At 39.9% G+C, this 8,251-nt stretch overlaps 1 non-coding gene across 1 annotated transcript; it reads left to right on the top strand.

The window, feature by feature from the left end:
- Positions 1 to 657: 657 nt before the first annotated feature.
- LOC131640348 (small nucleolar RNA R71) lies at positions 658 to 764 on the top strand. Its single transcript, XR_009295228.1, has one exon. It is a non-coding gene; the product is annotated as a small nucleolar RNA R71 (small nucleolar RNA).
- Positions 765 to 8,251: the final 7,487 nt, after the last annotated feature.

Below are 8,251 nucleotides of genomic sequence, written 5' to 3'. Positions count from 1 at the left end.
GTCAGTCAGAGATTAGATTTAATAGCATGTCATCTTGTACTTGCTTCTGAACTCAGATTTGTAGATAACAACGTTTGAATATTAGAGTCAATCAGCTTGGTGCAGAGCATCTTCTTGTCTTCTGACTTTGAAGAGCTTGAGCGTGATACCATTCAGAACTTCAGTGCTTCTGCTTCTGACTTCATGTTCTTTTGATGCTTCATAGTCCATGTTCTGATTCTGCTTTACCATCTTCTGATGTCTTTCCAGAGCATGTTCTGATGTAGCCATCCATAACCTTCTAAGTCAGTGCTTCTGAGCGTTGAATTGTGCATACTCTTTATATATTTCCTGAAATGGAAAATGCAAAGGATTAGAGTACCACGTTGTCTTATACAAAATTCATATATAATGTTATCATCAAAACATAGAATATTGATCATAACAAATCTTGTTCTAACAGTGACTTCATGAACTCCAGCAGGTCTCTTCTGAGCATTTCTAACATTAGATCTAGTAACAGGCCATTGGTAAGTGTTGGTTGTGATGCTATGTATCAACTGATACCCTTCTTCTATGGATTTAGACAAAAGCGCTCCTCCACTAGATGCAACAAGCATGTTCCTTGAAGAAGGAACTAGCCCATTATAAAATGTCTCGAGTTGGATGTAAATAGGGATTCCATGGTGAGGGCATTGCCTAAGTAGCTCCTTGATTCATTCCCAAGCTTCAAATAGAGACTCTTCATCTCCTTGCCTAAATGATGTGATTTTGTTTCTCATCTTTGCATTCTTGGAAGGAGGAAAATACTTAGTTAAGAATTTCTTAGCCAAGTCATTCCATGTGGCAATGGAATTAGGCTCCAAGGAATTAAATCAACTCTTGGCTCTATCCCTTAGAGAGTAAGAAAAAAACCTTAACTTGAAGGCATCATCAGTCACGCTGGAAATTTTGAAGTTGCTAGCTACATCCAGAAATTGCCTCAAATGCAGATGAGGGTCTTCATTGGGAGATCCAGAATATTGACGAGTAGTCTACAACATTTGGAACACCATGGGTTTGAATTCAAATTGAGTTGCAGTGATCTCTGGCAGGACAATTCCAGTGTTCATCAAAGTAGGATCAAAGACAGCATAGTCTCTGATGTTCCGTGCTCTGTCATTGGCAATACCAATAATGTCATTATCTGCCATGACTTGGATCTTCTCTTCCTCATATCAATCCTCTAGTAAAGGTGGAGGTGGTTCTGGTTGATCAATGTTAGCCAGATTAACTTCTGCAGGCACTTTTGGGATACGTCTAGCACGTCTATGCCTTCTTAGCGCTCTGAATTTTCTTTTAGGTTCAAGAAATCCACGGTGAATATGGTGCAACGATCTGTGCATGCAATAATTTAACACCTGTCATGACACCAAACTACAGCAGAATGTCAAAAACAGTAATGCTTAAAATGAAATTAAATAGAACCAAATACAAAATCAGAAATGTAGTAAAAATCACTCCACGGTAACGACGCCAAAAACTTGTTCATAATTTTCAAAGGTGTCACATGCAAGTATACACGTTTTGACTGTAGCAAGTAATAAATATAAGAGTATCGTACCCACAGGGAGTGTTACTACTTAGATATGACTTTTTTATTAGAACTATTCTTTCACTTTAAGCATAAGTAGAAAATAACAATAGGTGATGATTTGAGTCCAGCGTTCTGGTAGTAATAAAATAGACTAAAAATAATAACGTGATGAGATAGTGTTGAGAGAAATATAGTTGAGCTTTGATCCATTAATATATTTTGGTGTGTTCATGTGTTAATGCTGTGTGATGTCGTGACATGCAAGGTCAGAAGGATCTAAAAGTGTATCTCTACATCAATCAGTAGCATGCATAAAAGGGCAAGGAAAGAAAATCTCTAAGTTCCACTTGCAACCCTAATACATGTCTATTAAAAGTTATGATTTCCCTTAATTATTGTAGTTCCTTATGTCTAAGCAACCAATTTAAGTGAATATATTTATTCTACTCTTTCAACCATTTTTATTCATGAAATACACTTGTTGTTGAATCAATCAAAGGAATAAGTGTTGAGTTGTAAACGCATGATAAAGCAAGCACTAACCACATAATCATATAACATAAACACACTTTCAATATTAATATCACATTGCTCAACTAAAAGTAGTTTAGCTCATAGTGAGCTGAGTACAAACAATGAACATGGTTCTCAAAGGAACCATATTAAGACAAGAAAATGTATAAAAGATAACAACCTAAGAGGAACTTGGAGTAGAACTTGAGAAATTTAAGTCTTCAAGAGGAGACTCCAATCGCGCCAACGTTCATTAGCAAGCACAAAGATGGATGAGGAGAGAAGACTCTAGCACTCTTCTGCAAACACGCTTCAAATTTATGGAATACCAACTTGGAACAATTGTTGAACCCCTTTCATTGTTACTTCCAACTCTTTATATAGTCCAAGGAACTAGGGTTTTTCTCAACTTCCTTGGATCATGGGCCTCAGTTCAATGCTCTCGCCCAGCCTAAGAATCCATAACGTCTTCAGCATAGAGACAATGGATCTTCATACAAGCCGACAACACTAGGGGGACAAGGTGAAATGTAACATCCCGAAAATTCTTATTTAATTAATTTAATCAAGTTTTAAATTAATTATGGGAAATTAACATTTTGTTGAATTATGTGGAAAAATAATAAAATGTTAAGTTATTGGGCCAAGCGGTGGAATTAGTAAAGTGGGGGTGTAATTGTGTAAGAGCCCATTTCTAATTTTATGTTTTTCATAAAATAAAGGAAAACAAGAGGAGAAGGGAAAATTAGAACGTGAAAACCAGAAGCTGTGAGAAGAGGAACTGAAGAACGTGAAGGAGAACCAAAGAGGAAGAGGAACCAATTCAAGAATTTGGCTAAGGTAAGGGGGGACTTATCTGATTATCATCTGTTATCGGGTTAGGGGTTGATAATACTGAATAGATGTGGAATTCGGGTCGATTGAGTCATATGATAGGTTTAGGGATTGAGTCAAATTGTACGATGTTTGATCTCTATGTTTGAATCTATGATGTCTGCGTTGTTATGGTCTCAATTGATGTGTAATTGGTGTATTATGAGATGTATTTTGTGTTGTTTGTGCATTCTATTTCCCTAGGTTCGTACTGGTATGAATTGGGAGAGTTTGGAATGTGTAGAATGTTGTTTTCTGCAGGTTGGGGTTTCTGAAATCGCCGGTTGGCGCCGCGTACATAGGGTTGGCGCCGCGAACAGGTGGGCAGAATGCCAAGAATTTGTGATACGCACAGGTCGCGCCGCGTACCCGTGGTCGCGCCGCGTACCCGTGGTCGCGCCGCGAAGGCGTAACTTTTTCTCGCTTCGCACCGCGTGCAGATGTTTGCGCCGCGAACAGCTTGGCAGAGAGCCAAGGATTCTTGGAACGCTCAGTTCGCGCCGCGAACTGATGATGGCGCCGCGTGCTGTTGGTGTTTTGAGGTATTTTTGAAAGTTCAAAGATGCATAACTTTTTAACTGTTGGTCCGTTTGATGCGCCGTTTCGAGCTAAACGAACCTTATAGAATGATCTATGTGATGATGATTGATTAGTTTTTGGAATGATGAAAATACATGTATGCTATTCTTATTGAGTATGATGATTGATGCAAATACGTGTATGTTTTGTATATGATGATGATGGAATTGTGATTGAATGATGTTAATATATATGAACATACTTGAATGATGATGATGATGTTAATGATTGATGATGATGATGGTGTAAGTATGTTGTATATGTTGCATTCATTCATGTTCATTGATGATATTGTATCCATAAGGGTGTGTTGGATCAGTGAAGGGCATGATTCCCGTTGTGTGGAATCTGTGCTGGCAGGGCCGTATCTTGGATGATGTTGGATCGGTCATGGGTTATCCCCATTTGATGATATTGGTACCACATGCATAGTGTCAGTTCATACATATGCATAATTTATAACATGATTGGATGTGTTCCAGTGTTGTAAATGTTGATGATGTGTTGATTGTGGTTTGACTTGTTGTGAATGTCTGTTTATGAAACAATTGGGTGAATGATGCAACTGTGATGTGTTATTGCTTTATAACCTTATAACATTTGTTAATTATGATGAGACTCACCCTTACTTGTTGTCATTTTTCAGATTGAGGATAGCGGCTGTTCGACTCGGTGAGGATTAGCTCATGAGTTAGTGTTTTAGTAGCGTCAGGTGTCATGCTCTGATAGTTGTAACACTGGGGACGCGATTGTTTAGAGTTTATGATTATGACTCTAGTTATGTTTTGATGTTTTGAAGGATAAGTTTTAAATATGTTAAACTTAGTCCGTTTTTGATAAATTTCCGCTGTGTTAACATGAAACGTTTTAATTTATGATGATTACCTCAGTGAATGCATGACATGACTGAATGATGTTTATTTATTATGAATTTTGGCACCCTTATTTCATGTACTCTGAATAATTGTTTTAAATTGCCGCGGGGTTAGTAAGGGGTGTTACAATAGTGGTATCAGAGCATAGTCGGTCGTTATGACCAGAGTCTTAGTGTCAGTTTTGTTTCCTGTGTATGCAACTAGTAAGAGTTAACTGTCGATACTTCTGTTCTGATTAAATTGGTTGTGATTTAAGCAGAACAATGGCTGGAAGAGGAGGAAGAAACGATGATGCTATCGCTGAGGCTCTGGGCATGATTGCTGGTGTGCTGGGAGGAAATGCCAATGGAGCTGCGATTGGTGCTGACAGGCAGCTGAACAGTTTTCAGAGGAACAATCCTCCATTGTTCAAGGGCACGCATGATCCTGAAGGTGCTCAGAAGTGGCTTAAGGAGATCGAGAGAATCTTCAGAGTCATCGATTGTGCTGAGGATCTAAAGGTGAGGTATGGTACTCACATGTTGTCTGAAGAAGCTGACGACTGGTGGATGACTACCAGGACTGAACTGGAAGCTGATGGTATGGCTATTTCTTGGGCTGTGTTCAAGAGAGAATTTTTGAGAAGGTACTTTCCTGAAGACGTAAGAGGTCGAAAGGAAATTGAATTTCTGGAACTAGTTCAAGGTAGCATGACAGTACCAGAGTATGCTTCGAAGTTCGTTGAGTTGGCGAAGTACTACGTTCACTACAACAACGATGAAGCTAGTGAATTCTCGAAATGCATCAAGTTCGAGAACGGTGTCCGTGATGAGATTAAGCAGGGTATCAGATATCAGAGAATCCGGAGATTTGTAGACTTGGTGGACTGTAGTAGGATCTTCGAGGAAGATAATCTCAAGCTGAAGTCACCTCACTCTCGCGAGTTAGTTGACAGGAAAAGGAAGATGCCTATGGATAAGGGTAAGCCATATGGTAGAGGTAATCCAAAGACTGGTGGTTGGAAGAAGCCCAGTGGGGGAGACTCCAGTGCTTTTGTCAGGTGCTATAACTGTGGTGAGGTCGGGCACCGTAGGAATGAGTGCAAGCTGAATCAGAAGAAGTGCTTCAAGTGTGAAGAAGTGGGTCATGTTGCCGCTGATTGTAAGAAGAAGATTGTGACCTGTTACAATTGTGGTGAAGAGGGTCACATTAGCCCACAGTGTCCTAAACCGAAGAAGAACCAAGCTGGAGGAAAGGTCTTTGCTTTGTCTGGATCGGAAACCACTCCGGAGGATAGACTAATTAAAGGTACGTGTTTTATTCATGGCACACCTTTAGTTGCGATTATTGATACTGGAGCAACTCATTCTTTTATTTCTTTGGATTGTGCTAAGAGGTTGAATTTGGAAATATCTGAAATAAATGGAAGTATGGTTATTGATACTCCAGCGTCGGGTTCAGTAACTACTTCGTCCGCATGCTTGAATTGTCCGGTTGACATTTTTGGTAGAGAATTCGGAATGGACTTAGTGTGCCTTCCGTTGAAACAACTCGATGTAATCCTGGGGATGAACTGGTTAGAATTTAACCGTGTTCACATCAACTGTTTTTCGAAGACAGTAATCTTTCCTGAAGGAGTTCATTCTGATGATCTAGAGATGACGGCTAGACAAGTGGATGAAGCTATCAAGGATGGTGCAACAGTGCTTATGTTGTTCGCATTGCCGAATGTGAAAGAAAAAGTGGCGAGTAGCGAACTACCTGTGGTGTGTGAATTTCCAGAAGTTTTTCCAGAAGATGTGAATGAATTACCACCGGAAAGAGAAGTGAAGTTTTCTATTGATTTAATTCCGGGAACTAGCCCAGTGTCAATGGCACCGTATCGTATGTCACCGTCTGAGTTGACTGAACTGAAGAAGCAGTTGGAAGAATTACTTGAGAAGAAGTTCATTCGTCCTAGCGTTTCTCCGTGGGGTGCACCTGTGTTGCTAGTGAAGAAGAAGGAGGGTTCAATGAGGTTGTGTGTGGATTACAGACAACTGAACAAGGTTACTATCAAGAATCGGTATCCCTTGCCGAGGATTGATGATTTGATGGATCAACTGGTGGGAGCATGTGTGTTTAGTAAGATTGATCTGAGGTCTGGGTATCACCAGATTCGTGTGAAAGACGATGATATTCAGAAGACCGCTTTCAGAACAAGGTATGGACATTATGAGTATTCGGTAATGCCGTTTGGAGTTACTAACGCACCTGGTGTATTTATGGAGTATATGAATAGGATATTTCATCCTTATCTCGATAAGTTCGTAGTGGTGTTTATAGATGATATCCTAATATATTCTAAGAGTGAGGAAGAACATGCAGAACATCTCAGAATTGTGTTGGAGTTGTTAAAAGAGAAGCAACTTTTTGCCAAACTGTCGAAGTGTGAATTTTGGTTAAGAGAGGTCAGTTTTCTTGGACATGTAATTTCTAAGAATGGTATTGCTGTCGATCCTACTAAGATAGAGGCTATATCTCAGTGGGAAGCGCCGAAGTCAGTGTCGGAGATTCGTAGTTTTCTTGGTCTTGCAGGTTATTACAGGAAGTTCATCGAAGGATTTTCAAAGTTAGCATTGCCGTTAACTAAATTAACCAGAAAGGGTTAGGCTTTTATTTGGGATGTAAAATGCGAGGAAGGATTCCAAGAGCTGAAGAAGAGGTTGACTAGTGCTCCTATTTTGATTTTGCCGAATCCGACAGAATCATTTGTGGTTTATTGTGATGCTTCGTTGATGGGTTTAGGTGGTGTACTGATGCAGAACCAACAAGTGGTCGCGTACGCGTCGAGACAACTCAAAGTGCATGAAAGGAATTATCCGACCCATGATTTGGAGTTAGCAGCGGTGGTTTTTGTCTTGAAGTTGTGGCGACATTATTTGTATGGGTCGAGATTTGAAGTGTTCAGTGACCATAAGAGTCTGAAATATCTCTTTGACCAGAAGGAACTGAATATGAGGCAGAGAAGGTGGTTAGAATTCCTTAAAGACTATGATTTTAGTTTGAATTACCATCCGGGTAAGGCAAACGTAGTTTCTGATGCTTTAAGTAGGAAGACTTTGCATATGTCTATGTTAATGGTGAAGGAATTGGATTTGATTGAACAATTCAGAGACTTGAGTTTGGTATGTGATGGTACTCCTACTAGTGTTAAGTTGGGAATGCTGAAGCTGACCGGTGGTATTCTTGAAGAGATCAGAGAGGGCCAGAAGGCTGATGTCGAATTAGTCGACAAGTTGACTTTGATTAACCAAGGCAAGAGCGGTGAATTCAGAGTTGACGAGAATGGTACACTGAGGTTTGGAGACAGAGTTTGTGTTCCTGATGTTGCTGAACTCCGAAGAAATATTCTAGAAGAAGGACACCGTAGTGGATTAAGTATTCATCCTGGTGCTACCAAGATGTATCATGATTTGAGAAAGCTATTTTGGTGGCCTGGAATGAAGAAAGAAATTGCTGAGTTTGTGTATTCTTGTTTGACTTGTCAGAAGTCAAAGGTTGAACATCAGAAGCCATCTGGATTTATGCAACCGATGTTTATTCCTGAGTGGAAATGGGATAGCATATCGATGGATTTTGTTTCGGGTTTGCCGAGAACTATTAAGAATTGTGAAGCTATCTGGGTTGTGGTGGACAGATTGACGAAGTCTGCACATTTCATACCGGTAAGAATGGATTATCCGATGGAAAAGCTGGCTCAATTGTATATTGAGAAGATAGTTAGTCTACATGGTATTCCTTCGAGTATCGTGTCAGACAGAGATCCAAGATTTACGTCTAAGTTCTGGGAAGGTTTGCAGAAGGCTTTGGGTACTAAGCTGAGACTGAGTTCTGC

The sequence above is a fragment of the Vicia villosa genome, unplaced genomic scaffold, assembly GCF_029867415.1.
Source record: "Vicia villosa cultivar HV-30 ecotype Madison, WI unplaced genomic scaffold, Vvil1.0 ctg.003067F_1_1, whole genome shotgun sequence".
Classification (NCBI taxonomy): domain Eukaryota; kingdom Viridiplantae; phylum Streptophyta; class Magnoliopsida; order Fabales; family Fabaceae; genus Vicia; species Vicia villosa.
Note: the sequence above shows the minus strand (reverse complement) of the source record. Positions and strands in the feature narration are given on the sequence as shown.